Genomic DNA, 15,086 nt, shown 5'->3' with positions numbered 1-15,086 from the left:
GTCCTAGTGGAAGTTAAGGAAGCTTAACTTGATGGACTGGAAGAGACCAAGTTTAAGTTTGGAGGGCACAGGGTGTGGTAGACATCGTAGTCTGAAGCCTGGGCAAGGATTACAACATCAGATGCTAGCACTTGTCCTCAGGAAACGGGTAACTTGGTTATATTGTTATCAAGCAAAGGGGGCTCACTACCTGATGCAATAGAAGCCAATACTGACACCAGGATTTTGAGAAAAGAAAAGTTTTATGTTGAAAGTAGACTCACAAGGAAACAGGAGTCAAGCTCAAATCTGTCTCCTGTGTTGGCTTCAAGGCAGTATTTTTATTAGAAAAGGCTCTGGGGTGGCTTCTGAGATTATTAGGTAATTGGTGGAAGAAAATGGAAGGTCTGGAAAGTCCTTGGGCATGCACGGTTATCTTTTCATGCTTCCTCATGGGTTGCATATGCAAATTCATGGGCAGTGGTCTGAAACACACACTGGAAATTCAGGCTCTGATGTCAGCAACTCGTTCTGTGCAAACTCCAGTTGGCCATCTTTGTTCCAAGCAGTTTCAGCCAGTTGTTGTTGTTGTTGTTTTAAATCTCATAAGCAGGGGGAGTTTTAGCATTTTGGCAAGTCGTTTCTTTTCTTATCTGTTATCCTGCAAACTCAGGAATTTAGTCATTGGTTTCTTTAAGTCTTTGAGGCACAGTTTTGATACCAACAGAATGACAGAGGGATCAGAAGCCAACATCCAAAGACCAAGTAGTGTGAGACGACACAGCTGAAGCCAGCACAGATGCAGAGAAGAACCCCTTTCTTTATTGCCGGGATGCTATTTAGTGTTCTCTTTTTACCTTGATACTATCCCAGAAAAGAAGAGCAGGGAGGAGAGAACCCACAGCAGGGAAATATAGCCCTCATTGGAGGTTTAAACTTTGAAGTGGTTGAGTTTTTGTCCTGAATTAACTGGCACACCAAGCCAAAAGTGAAGGGAACTGCCTTGCATAGTATAATGATTAAGATATTGGTTCTGGAGCCAGCTTGACTGGGCTCAAGTCCCACATCTGTCCTTACTAGCTGTGCAATTTTGCAGAAGACTATTTCTCTGTGCCTCAATTTTCTCACTTGATTTGAAGATTAAATACATTATTGTCATAAAATTTTCAGAACAGTGCCTGGCACATGGTAAATACTCATTGTCAGGTTACCCCAAAGACATTTTGGAAAATGTTTTGTAGAGGCATGGCGAAAGTCTCAGTCACAACAGATTTTCTGAACCGAGAAAAAAATTGATTAGTCCAATTTCCACTCACCAAGGGCTAAACATTCTTTCCAGAGGTCAGTGCTCTTCCTGTGTGAAGTAAATGTGATATAGGTAACTGTGGATGCAACTGGCCAGATTTCTAGTTAATCTTCTCCTACTGATTTGTGCCTATCTGGAAAAGCAAAACCTAGGTGCAGAATTGGAAATCCAAGAACAACAGAATTTCTGAAAGTTTTACCATGAACTCTTGTTAGAAGATGTATATTAAACATGTGTTTGATGATCTGCTTTTATTTCTCACACCCACCATAATATTCAGTGCTATTGTGTCTTGTCCTAAAGTTATCATCTTCTGGCTAAGTGAAAAGACATGGAGGGAGATTGTTCAGTTTAATGAGCACCACTGAGCACCTACTAGTTTGTCAGGCATTGTGTTTAATTCTAATGTAGGCTCTGGATATATCAAAAGGAAAAGGGCATGGTCCTCCCCTGAGAAGCTCACTTGCTTATGACACACTTCGGGGCAGTGCCAAAAGTTTTATAACATAGTTTTATGTTAACATGGGATGGAATGTGTGTGTGTGTGTGTGTGTGGCTTCACAGAAGTGGGTATTTCCTTCTATTTTAGCTTATTGTGTGTAATTATTTATGTTTTATCCATATTCTCTCATTTTTTTCTGTTTTTGAGTAAAACTTTCCAAAGTTTTCCTATGAAAGACTGATAGAAATGGCTATATAAAGAAGTTCAATTCTCTTTTAATTTTTTTTTTACTTTGAAAAACTGATATATAATGGTTGTAAATATTTTGGGGGTACATGTGATATTTTAATACATACATACAATATGTAGTGATCACATCAGGGTAATTGGAATATCTATTACATCAAACATTTTTTCATGTTTGGAACATTACAATTCTAGCTATTTTGAAATATACAATAAGTTATTAACTATAATATTCCTACTGTCCTATCGAATACTAGGACTTATTTCTTATATTTAACTGTATTGTGCCCCTTGGCTAACTTCTCTTTATCCCCCCTTCCCTCTTCCTTTCCCAGACTCTGATAACCACGAATCTACTCTCTACCTCCAAGGGATCCACTTTTATTTAGCTCTCCTTTCACATATAAGTGAGAACATGTGATATTTATCTTTCTCTGCCTGGCTTGTTCTACTTAGTGTAATAACCTCCAGTTCCATGCATGTTGCTGCAAATAACAGAATTTTATTTTTAATGACTGAATAATATTCCATTGTGGGTATGTGTGTGTATATATATATACAATATTTTCTTTATTAATTTATCCATTCATGTACACATAGGTTGATTCCATATCTTGGCTATGGTGAATGGGGCTGCAATAAACCTGGAAGTGTAGATATTTCTTGAATATAATGATTTCCTTTGGATATTTATCCAGTAGTGGGATTGCTGGATCATATGACAGTTCTATTTTCAGCTTTTTGAGGAAACTCTATACTGTTTTCTGTAACGGCTGGACTAATTTATATTCCACCAATAGTGTACACGTGTTCCTCTTTCTGTGCTTGCTCGCTAGCATTTGTTATCTTTTGTCTTTTTGATAAAAGCCATTATAACTGGTTACAATGGCTTTTATCAAAAAGACAAAAAATTTCTCATTGTGGTTTTAATGTGCATTTCCCTGATGACTGTTGATGCTGAGCATTTTAAAAAACATACCTCTTGTCAATTTGTATGTCTTCTATGGAGAAATGTCTATTCAAATATTTTGCCCATTTTAAAATTAGTTTTTTTTTAAACTATTGAGTTATTTGAGTTCCTTATATATTCTGGTTATTCCTCTCTTTTCATATGGATAGTTTTGTAAATATTTTCTCCCGCTTTGTGGCTTGTCTCTTCATTTTGTTGATTGTTTCCTTTGCTGTGCAGAAGCTTTTAGTGTGAAATAATCTCATTTGTCTATTCTTGCTTTTGTTGCTTGTGCTTTAAAGGCCTTACCCAAAAAAACTTTGCCCAGACCAATGTCTTGTTGCATTTACCCAATGTTTTCTTTTAGTATCTTTATAATTTCAGGACTTACATTTAAATCTTTAGTCCATCTTGAATTTGTTTTTGTACATGGTAAAGGATGGGGATCTAGTTTTTTTCTTTGGCATGTGGATATCCAGTTTTCCTAGCACCATTTATTAAGAAGACTGTCCTTTCCTCAATATATGTACTTGGTGCCTTTGTAAAAAATGAGTTGTCTATAAATATGTAAATTTACGTCTAGGCTCTCTGTTCTGTTCCATTGGTCTATTTTGTCTGTTTTTATGCCAGTACCGTGTTGTTTTGGTTACTATCGATTTGTGGTATAATTTGAAATCAGTTAGTTTAACACCTTCAGCTTTATTTCTTTTGCTCAGGATTGCTTTAGCTATTAGGATCTTTTCTGGTTCCATGTGAATTTTAGTATTGTTTTTTCTATTTCTGTGAAGAATATCATTGGTATTTTGATACGAATTGTACTGAATTTGTAGCTCATTTTGGGAATATGGCTATTTTAACAATATTAATTCTTCCAAACCATGAAGAAGCAATATTCTTATTTACTAACTTGGAGATACCACTTTAATCCCCTTTTTGTTTCACTTCTCACCATTTCACTCAAATCCTGAGAATTCTTAAAGTGCTGAGGGTCAATATTTTGAGGAAATCTTGAAATAGTCTTTAATATAACAGAAACCTAGGACACTATGATGTCCCCTAATAAAATGTCCCACATGTTTTCTTTTCTTTAGCTGACCCTGGCTTTCTTTAGAAGAGATGGATTAGGAACACAATTTTCAAAATCTTCACTGTACAAACATGAGTTTGTTGTCCCAGGAGGACTTGGGACTGATTCCTTGACATCCAAGAATGGGAACTCATTTTATTTGTGCACATGCTTAAGCATACCCCTCTGCTTTTGGTGAGGGCTTATGCTACATAAAATGGATTTGCACTGACCAGTGGCTAGGAAGCCTCTCTCCTTTCATGCCACCAGGATTTATCTAAGTCCTTGCAGGGCTATAGCTACATTGGGTTCCAATTGTTTTTTTCAAACTTTTATAAAATGGATGACTTCTGCTGGTTGCAAAGGAAGCAACCTAGATCCTCTGTGTAATCTCCCAGGTTGGTCAATTCCTAATCAACAGAAGGTAATTCTTACCTACCTACCTTCCAAACAAGTAATCAGATACTCACTAAGACTTTATTTTCAGGACATTGTCTTGACTGAGCATAAGTAAACAGTAGTTTCATTCAGTTTTATTTGAATCTATCTATTTTTTTTAATGGTAAACTAGAAAAAAGATTTTTCTCTCAAGTTTTATTTTTTCGTGCCACTAACGTTGAGAATTTTTAGGGTCATTACCACAAGGAAAAATTATTTCAAAATCTATTTTGGTGACTCTGAGGGCCCAGATGAAAGGAGAAAAAAAATCAGTTTCTGTATGCTATTTGATGGGATGCATACAATTCTATTAAGAAGCACTTCAATAAATCTATTCAATTAAAGGATACAGTTGTGGCTGGGGGCAGTGGCTCATGCCTGTGATCCCAGCACTCTGGGAGGCCAAGGTGGGAGGATTGCTGGAGCACAGGAGTTTGAGACCAGCCTGAGCAACAGAGGGAGACCCCATCTCTACAAAAAGTAAACAAAAATTAGCCAGATGTGGTGGCACCTGCCTGTAGTCCCAGCTGCTTGAGAGGTAGAGTTGGGAGGATCATTTGAGCCTGGGATGTCGAGGCTGCAGTGAGCCATGATTGCCCCACTGCACTCCAGCCTGAATGATAGAGACCTTGTCTCAAAACAAAACAAACAAACAAGAATTCAGTTGTGTAATGTTGTACCTCTGTCTTATGCAGCAGTGATGTTTGAACAGATAGAATCTGAATGTTATGGCGATGGGGTCAAATTAAATTCAGGTATAAGGTGGTTTAAGATCTGCCCAATAATTTTACTGGGAATGTAGGAATTGAGAGTAAATTTAGATTTCTCTGCTCACAGCTTGTTATTATTTCAGTTGCCTATTGCTTAATGTAACATTGCATACCTATAAAATTGTGGGAGATTAGAAAATCTTTGGATTCAGGTTTAAGATGCTGCTATAATTCCATGATTCTCTAACTTGTGAAGTAATTAGAGAAATGAAACAACTGTGATGGAAATAACAGCATTTTCACTTTTCACTCATAGAATGACAGAGCTTGAAGTGGTTTTTATATCTGATATCTCCTTTTTGGCCCAGAGTGTGTTGATATCTACACAACCTTGGACTCTTGGGTTATATACTATACAGAAAATTGTGTTTCAGTGGGGGCTTTTTAGCTCTTCCTGGCAACATGCCCCATTCTCTCATCAATCCTAAGGTCAGGAAGTCTTGCTTATGCCCAAGGTTAAGTGCCTTTGAACACATTGCTATTACCTATACTTTAAAAAAGTCTCAAAGCTCTTTCAAAAAGTATAGTAAATGCTCCTTTTGTTGGTTATTCTTGTCATGCTCTATTAAGATATATAGTTCACCTTACAGTATTAAAAGATATTGTTGAAGTTCTGATTCTTTATATTTTATACTAATTTAACAAATGATGATTCAGCTTCTATTTTGTTTTTCAAAATTTCAGTTTTCCTTTTCATCTGTTTTTGAACTCCTATGTCCCTGGCTAAATGTGAAGTAAACTGTCAGTTCAGAATCAATGCAGCTTTTAAGAATGGATGAATTAATAAAGGTTGTAAGAATACATTCATTAGCATTTACAATCAAAAGTCTGTAGTGTTCTTCTGTTGGTTCCTATAACATACTGGCAAGAATTATAGATAATGGCTTTACTTGTAAAATTAAGACAATGATGCCTTTAATTTTTTTGTTTTTAATTAACACAATAACTGTACATATTTATGAGGTGCAGTGTGATGTTTCAATTCATGTATACATTGTGTGATGATCAAATCAGGACAATGACACTTTGGACTTTTTAGGTGACACCTTGAAAAGTCATAAACATGCACTGAACTGTAATAGGCAGCGTTCACTGTAAAATACCCATTTCCAGGACATTGTCCATTACTTCTTCCCCCTTCCTTTCTGGACCATAGGGTTGCTCCTCATATCATTTTCTTGTTCTCTTTCTGGCACAATGAATAACATATGGCAAGTTATCAGCCTCCCTCAGGTTCCAGTGTTCAGTGAAGCTGAGATTCTCTTGCCAGATTATCTTGTCTGTATCCCTTTTAGACACTTTTATATTCTTCTTGCTTCACAACTTGTAAAGATACACCAATGGATACCAGCATTGGTGCCCATAGATCAGCACTGGGCTGATGACCCGTGTGGTGTTTAGTTTTCGCTTTTCTTTCTCCTGATTCAGTGCAGGCAAGGAAATTGGGCAAGAGCCAGGACATGTGGCAGCCCTTAAGTTTCTTCCAAATTTTATGAGCTCAGGGTCTTATGTAGAGTCCACCCTTCTCTCTATCACTGGCCTTGACATCATAGAATTTACACTACAACTCTACCCTTGAAAATTGGAAATTGCTTATTATTGAGGTCACTGGAAGAGTTTGCTTATTGATTCTGAAGCTATTTGGTAACAATTCAGGGTGTAATGTAGAGACCTTACCTCCTAAATCCTGTCTTGTGTGCTCTCTCTTACACACCAGGGTGTAGTTTTTCTTGTGGTATATGCCAGCACCTTTTCTCAGCATGCCCTCATCTAGGCATGCGTCTCCTTGTGCCAGACACTAGTATACTCTATGAATTTAATATTCTTCAGTCTATAGTTATGTGGCTGTGCCAGTTATGCCTATTTTTTTTCTGTTCATCTAAAAGATAGCTTTATATTATTATAAATAGAATGCACATTTAGATGAAAATACAATGTTCATTAGGTATACCATTACAAATCACTGGCCTCTGGCCATGCTTCTCTAATGGTGTAATTTCCATACCCCCAGGGATATGGTTATGTATCCTGTCTTTATTTTGAAGGTTATAATTGGAAGCACATGTCTTTGACTGGATACCATATATCAATAGCCTTCCTCCACTCTGCCAGAAGAGATGCACCATACAATACAATATCAAAGGAAACTCAATGAAATGTTGTTCTCTTATTTGAGATATATTTGGTCTGTGCTGATAGTAGCTTGTTGCTAGATTTGAAAATCAAACCTTAGGCTAAGGCTGAGAGGTTTTAGGAGGGCAACCTTAGTACTAAATAGATGAAATAAAAATTATGGAGTAAAAAGGGCTCACTTTAGTCATTTGCATGGCAAAACCAGCCACCAAATATGACATACATAAACCAGAGTCTCTTATCAGTCACATGCATTTAGTTTATTTACATTTTAATTTTCCAGATACGTCTGAACTAATTTGTGAATTTTCAGTGAAAAATTTGCACTTGTTTCTCTATTTACCTTCATTTAGAGGCCATTATTTGTGAACACGTGGTCTGGTTATGTTCAAGAAAAGTTTGTTACAAACAAACACCAAATTCCATAGTGGTTACTTGGCTTGGAGCATGAGTTTTTGAAGTTTATTGATGATCATTTACTATGGTTATTGCTAGTTTTCCTTCATGTACAAATGTACTGCTAAGCAATACCCAAAGAAATTATTTTAAGTGAAAAAACATCTATTAATAATGAGTAGTAAAAGCTGAAGTATATGTTTTGCATTTATATAAAAGTGATTCTGCTTTCTCTTTTTTGAATTATAAATTCTTAGATTGGTGAGACTGTGTAAAAAAATTCACATTTAAGCATTTTTATTTATTTCACTTTTTGTTTGAATTCTGTAGTTCTCACTACAGAAGTTAAAAACTTCCGCTTTTGGAGCTGTATTTGTTTTTATGGAAGGCTCATGTAGAATTCCAGCAAGTCTGCAATGCCTTGTGGAAGCCCTGTCTCTAACATTGGTGCTCTGTGCTGTAGGGAGGCACAGTGGGGACCTTTCTAATAGTAATATGGATGATAGAGTTTACTGGCATGCTGGAAATTATGTGGAAGACAGTGGGTGTGGTTCCTTCACGATCAGTGCCAGGATCACAGATGTCATATGCCTTTGTTCAGAGGACATATTTGTGCCAGCTGACCAAACCACCTTATGCAAAGGAGCCCCTATTCCCTGCCCTCTCACTCTCCATTCCAGGGCTAGACAGCACGAGCCAGAAAAGGTTTCTTCTAACCAAGCAGAAGGCTTTTTGCTTTTTAAATATAGAAAATGACTTCAGAATAGTTGGCATTCAATAACTAAAATACTATATTTTTCCAAATGCTTGATGATGCATTGTTTTAACCTATATGAAATTAGGCTAAATGACAAAAGCTTCCTTAAAGATTAACTCACACTGTGGTTAAAAAAGAGGATGTGCATATAATTTAGTTATAATAGAGAATAAATATATTTTATAAATGTAAGTGTTTCTTAGGGAAATTTGGGGGAATTCACAAGATGACTAAATTTGTGGAACTGATGTATCTAGCAAAAATTTACAAGTCCTTGGATCAGTGTTTCCTTACATATTTCATGTCATGGATCAAACATAAAATGATAGAATGATGCAAAATCAGTTAATGGGTACAATGTACATTATTCAGGTGATGGGTACCCCAAGAACCCTGGCTTGACTTCTTTGTGATCTATGAATATAACAGTGTTGCAAGTGTTATCCACAAATTTGTACAAATAGAAAGGAAAAAAACAATTGTAATATTTCTCTGCCACACTAGAATAAACAGACAAGGCAACTGAGATCAAAAGCTGGGGTGTTTGGCTGCCCCATCCTAAGAGTTGAGGGGACTGATAATCTGTGTATGCCTTCAGGCTGTGGATTTCTTTCTTTCCTTCCATCCTTTCTTCCCTTATCATAATTTATTTCAGAAGATCAGTAGGAAAAAAAAGATATACCTTTTATTCTTGCATTTTCCTTTGATTTCCAGGAGTATAAATTTAGACTTTTTTTTTTTTTTTTTTTTTTTTTCTGAGATGGAGTTTCAGTCTTATGGCCCAGGCTGGAGTGCAATGGCCCAATCTTAGCTCATGGCAACCTCTGCCTCTCAGGTTCAAGCAATTCTTCTGCCTCAGCTTCCTGAGTAGCTGGGATTACAGGCGCCTGCCACCACGCCCGGCTAATTTTCATGTTTTTAGTAGAGACGGGGTTTCACCATGTTGGCCAGGCTGGTCTCAAACTCCTGACCTCAGGTGATTCACCTTCCTCGGCCTCCCAAAGTGCTGGGATTACAGGCGTGAGCCACTGCACCCAGTCAGGCTAAATATTCTTAATTTCAGACCTTGTGTTTCTATCAACAGGTCTTTTGTTGGATAAAATTTAAATTTAAAGAAGAACAGGCCTTCTTTAAAACCAAATCTAAATATGCTTTGGTGAGCACAGCATGCCTAGCAGAATACCATTGGCCTGATCAGTATTCACATGATAGTAACTGATGTTGAAAACAACACTAATAACCCCAAAGTTGGAAATGACAGTAATGTGCTGAAAAGTTTACAGTGAACTTCAGCTACACTTGCCCAAATTTCAACTGATGTTGTATTTTTTTGCTATTCTGAATCATAAGCATAAACAATTCATTCTCAGCCAAGGTTCAAAGCTGTGTGACCTTAAACTTTGTATTTTATTATATATATTAGTTCCTATGTGTTAGCTCTTATAGATATTTGAAATCCCTTCTTTTCTTTTCTTTTTTATCTTCTCCTTTCCTCCCCAATTCCTTCCCTCCTCTTCTTCCTTCCTCCCTCCTTTTCTTTCTTTTTCCAGAGTTTCTGAATTTTTAAGGCAGCCCTGAAAGACAAGAGAAATGGAAAGGCCAAGTGTTTGAGATGTGGTATGTGCAGGGAAATAATTATAAATATGGCGTTTTTTATGTTTCTCTTCATGTTTCTTCCTTTTTGTCTTTTTATTTCAGAAAGTTAAAAATATTGAGTTCATTAAGAATGACTTTCATGTGGTTACCTTCTGTTATAATAAAAAGTTCATAAAGATGGAAAGTTATCCAGAAATGGAGTTTTATTTAGATTATGAATCAGGTTAATGTTTTCAGTCTATGTTTTAATTAGCAAGGGTAACCCTTGGCCATGGTTTGGATTCATCTGGTTTCTGTTCTTCAAACATTTTACATTTAGTAACCTCTAGAAGTTATTATTCATTTATTTGATTTATAAAATGCACTCGTCACCCTGGCCTCTGGGTATATTTACAACAGTGATGCAAATTTAATTAATACAACATTGCTTGGTTTTCCCCAGCAAGTGGATTTCCTCACCCCCCTCCTGCAGCCACCATGAATCAGGATAAGAGCCAGCTTGAACAGATGGACCATGCAACTGGGCTTTAAAGGAGACATGTAAATTGTTGATGTACTGGGAGGGGAAGTGAGTCTGTACAAAATACCTTTCTCTTGCTGGTCAAATGGAGAATGGATGGAAGCTCCAACAAGGACATGTTATTTGACCTACCTAGGTGTGAGGTAGTGTGGAGAAAAATATGAAAACATTGCTCAAGTTATGCCTTACTCTTCCTCCCTCAAAAGATCCAGGACAACAAAAATTAAAGACTGCTTTTTGTTTGTGTCAGACCTCAAGTTATAGTGAATGGAGGGTAATAGTCTGGTTAGATGCACACATATGAAGTCATCTGTGCTTGATTTACATCCAGATTTTTCAAAGGTTTCTCATATGTAAAATGGAAATAAAATAGTACCTAATTCACTGCATTGTTGTGTGGGTTTAATGAGACAGTGTATACAAGGTGTCTCTCAAGAAGTGGCACGTAGAAAGAGCTCAATAAATATTGGTTGTAGTTTTTCATGGTATTTATAATTAGAAAGTTATCTGGCTTGGAGGATGCCTAAGTGACTAGTTTTTGGACCCTATAACTCACATTAAAATAGAAGTAACCTGCTTCCACTGTTGAAATGTTTTGCCTGACTAATGAATGTTGATGAACATTTCTGGGGAAACTCATTGTGGTACTACCAATACACAATGAGCTAATTAATGGACATGAGGATTTTCTCGGTGTTGATTATGGTGTTGCCAAAACAGAAGCACAAAATCTCTGGACCACACAGCATGGGTGAGCTGTGCTTATCACCCTTCTCAGCCATTTGCATTATCCCTGTCTACCCCAGAAGAGATAGATATTTTATATATAAGAGAAAGTGTTCCATTAATTGCTCAACAATAGGAGTCAGTTTTATAAAATGATAATTTGGGGCTATGGGGAATATAGTAATGAGTGAGAAACTTTGGAAGACCTTCATTTTATACTGAGACATTTATTGTATTCTGAGGCAGAAGCCGCTTCTAGTCCCAGTGTTTCCCCTATAGCTCCATTTTGTTTCTGCAGGGGATACACGTCTGTTTCAGCCATCTCAGCTCTAGAGGACTTTATGGAAATTGAGCCAGTCCTAAGACAAAGTCTACAGTCTGTGTTTGATCTGGTAGTGTCAGTGGGAAGATGAAAGGACTGTGTATCATCACAGCATTCATGCCATTGTTATTTATCTTTTGGTTTTTCTAGTAACCTGGGTATAAGATTCTATTTCAACATGACACATTGAAAAGGAAAAAATTAATTGAATAATTGTGCCTTTATTTACTTAACTCCAAAATATTCATTTAAAAAGAGAAAATAGGGCTTATCTGGTTGTTCACTTATTAAGTGAACATATTTTTGTGAACATATTTTTGTTTATCTAGCAGTAGTCCTATTTTCTCCCACATCATTAAAATACATTGTCTACTTACATCAGTAATATCTCCTGAAAATTCTATGATTTCCTACCAGGTGGCATTAGGATTTTACTGGGGTATGAAGTTAACTTGTTCTTTCTTCCCCTATACAAAGTTGGGTGGAATTGACTTAGATAGATTTTGTCCGCCCTTTGAACCCCCAAGGGAGCTTCGGGCCCTTTTCTGTTCTTACCCAAAGGATTACTCAATCACCAACACACCGTATTCCCCACTCAGGAGGAGAGAGTGCTGCTCTGGATTGACCAAAATGGCAGCCCACGCAGAAAAAGAAGGCTCTTTCTTTTCTCATGAGTGTAGATAAAGTAGGTCTGGAAGCAGCTTCTTTTGAATCTCTCCCCTTCCCTCACTCTAGAGATAGCTCTGGGGTGTGTAGTATGGGAATGCATGCTCTAGATGTTAAGGATGAGATTCTCTGACACTTCCTCCTCTTGACTCATTTCACCTCTTGGCCCTTCCCCTAGATGAACAGATTTGAGATTTGGCATGTGGTTCTGGGCATTGCATTGAAGTTAACTTCCTTAGATCCACCTGGGAAATTGTGTTCCACTGTGGGTGTAGGATGTCTCACTGGAATTCTATAATGGAATTTGAATGCTTTTTAGTAGTAAAGATTTCACCGGCCCTGGTCATAGTCCTTTAAGAATCTTTCATTAAGATGTGGCTGGTGATGAGCAGAATTGGGATATTCCACGGCCCGTAGCCAAATACCATCTTTTAATGTAACCCACATATCCTCATCTATTGCTATTTCAAAAATGAACTTCAACTCCTACTTGAGTAGGGTTGATCAGGTTTTTTTCAATGCCACTGTTTGGGAACATAAGACTAAAATTCACTGGTGATTATTATTTTCTCTTGCTCAATATTAGGCCAAATGTGGGTGGTCATATAATTTGATTTCTATAATCTCTATCTGCATAGACCATCGGGCTTATAACTTATACAAAGAACATTGTGTATTTGAACCCACAAAGAAACAAACCAGTTGGAAGGATTTTTATTAAGATGGAAATGTCTGCAACAACTAGCCATGGAAATGTGCATTGCCTCTCTTGGGGAGTGTCTGGAGTGCCTGCCACGTGCTTATTCTCAGAAGGAGCAGCATTGAATTGCATGTGAAAGAAATTGTGGAAAACTTTCCTTTTGGAATTTAAAATTTTCTGACACTCCCAAATCCCATGGAAGACAAGAAAGCATATAAATTTATGAAACAAAGTATGTTCGAATTTATCCCATGTCTAACAACATAAATATGAGGTAAAAGAAAACATCCGTATGTCCCCTGAAATGCATTTCTGTAACAAACACTAGTTGGGAGAGAATGTGACCCTTCTAGGCTTCTAGTCCAGACACTTATTGTAAAATAGGGTAATCAGATGTATTGCAAATTCTCAAATTCTTTGGGGTACAGTTGAGTTGTGGTTTTTACTTTAAATGTTCATTGGAATGCTGAGATGAATCCTATCCTGTATCTTTCTGTCAGCAAGAGGTTTCCCACCATGTGTATTGGAACTAGGCCTGTTATTCTTATTAATTCTTTTGCTAGTACAGTAGCGCTATGTTAATTCTGACAGGCTGGTCAGGGTCATATTTGTTTCTAGCCAACTGCATTCTTTGATTCTCAGGCAGTAGACAAATGGGAAACGGGAGAAGAATGGTGAGATAGCTGCCTTTCATTTAATTTTTATTATTGTTAGGTATTTACATCCATTAGCATGTGTGGTCCCCAGAATATGTAATTGGACATTGGATGCTGTGCTATTCTTTTATGGTCTACAGGAGAACACATAGTTATGGAAAATACCATATAATTCTTTATGCCCTAGTGATGGGAACAGTTTTTCAAGCGAAACTTACATAGAAGCTTAACATATAAAAAAGGGAAAAGTGAAGCTGTGCTATTAGATCCAAGGAGATAGAGGGGCCTGCTATGTCTACTTGACTTTCTTTCCTTGTGTTGTCCTAAGAAAAATTTTTTCCTAAGTAAATCACAGTGTCTTGAAAGGAAGTGAAATTGCTGAGGTTAATGTTAACAATATTACTTGTTTACTTATGATTAAGTAGGAAACATTACTTATGTTAACAATATTATTTAATCATTTAACAAGTATATATTGAAAGCCCACTATGTGCCAGACTCATTCTGAAGATGATGATAGCATAGTAATAAATAATCATTGAAAATTTATTGCATTTATCAGGGGTGAATAATCTCAATTCTATTAATCCTATTAGAGAAGCACTATTAGCATCTGAATTTTACAGTCGAAATAGCTAAGGCTCAGAGGAGTTAAGTACTGTGTTCGAGGTCCCATGAGTAGTAAATCAGAGAGCTGGAGATTTTTACTCTAGTAGTTTGATTCTAATCCCAAACTCTTAGACATTATTCTCCCTATAATGTCAAACACTGATTAAAGGCTTATTATGCTCCAGGCTAAGCACTCTTATATATATATTCTCTTTTAATTCTCTCAGTATTCTTTTGTGCAGACATTATTGTCATTACCCCCAATTTTATATTTGAGGAAACTGAAGCAAACAAAAAAATAATCTCCCTAAGGTCACACATCAGGTAGTGGCAGAGTTAAGATATAAACCCCAAAAGCGTATATATGCTCTTAAATATGATTCTTTAACAAATAAGGATAGTCCATGCTCTCAGGAAGCTTATGGTAGGTCTAGTTTAGATATAGAGATGCAAATTAAAATTTCATCTTAGAAAGACAAAATCCTCAATGGAAGTGTAGGCAAAAATTTTAGAAAATGTTAATCTTAGCCTAGTGCCCTAATGGCTCTCTCCCTATCTTTAACCTACGAAAAACTTTTACAGATAACCTTTCACCAGCTCTAGGATTCCTCTGTGTTCTGTCTCCCACCCTTCACTTAAAGCTTTGGCTAGCTTTTGGCTTGGTTTGTCTGGTTATCCTTATATTGATTTGTACCCAAATTTCACTCTTTGCCTGTGTCTCAGAAATACACGTACTTTAACAATCCGCCTGCTCTTAGGAGCCTGCTGCAACTTTTCTCTCCCTCTCTGGCCTCTCCCCAGATGCTCTG

The sequence above is a fragment of the Pongo pygmaeus genome, chromosome 3, assembly GCF_028885625.2.
Source record: "Pongo pygmaeus isolate AG05252 chromosome 3, NHGRI_mPonPyg2-v2.0_pri, whole genome shotgun sequence".
NCBI lineage: Eukaryota > Metazoa > Chordata > Mammalia > Primates > Hominidae > Pongo > Pongo pygmaeus.
Note: the sequence above shows the minus strand (reverse complement) of the source record.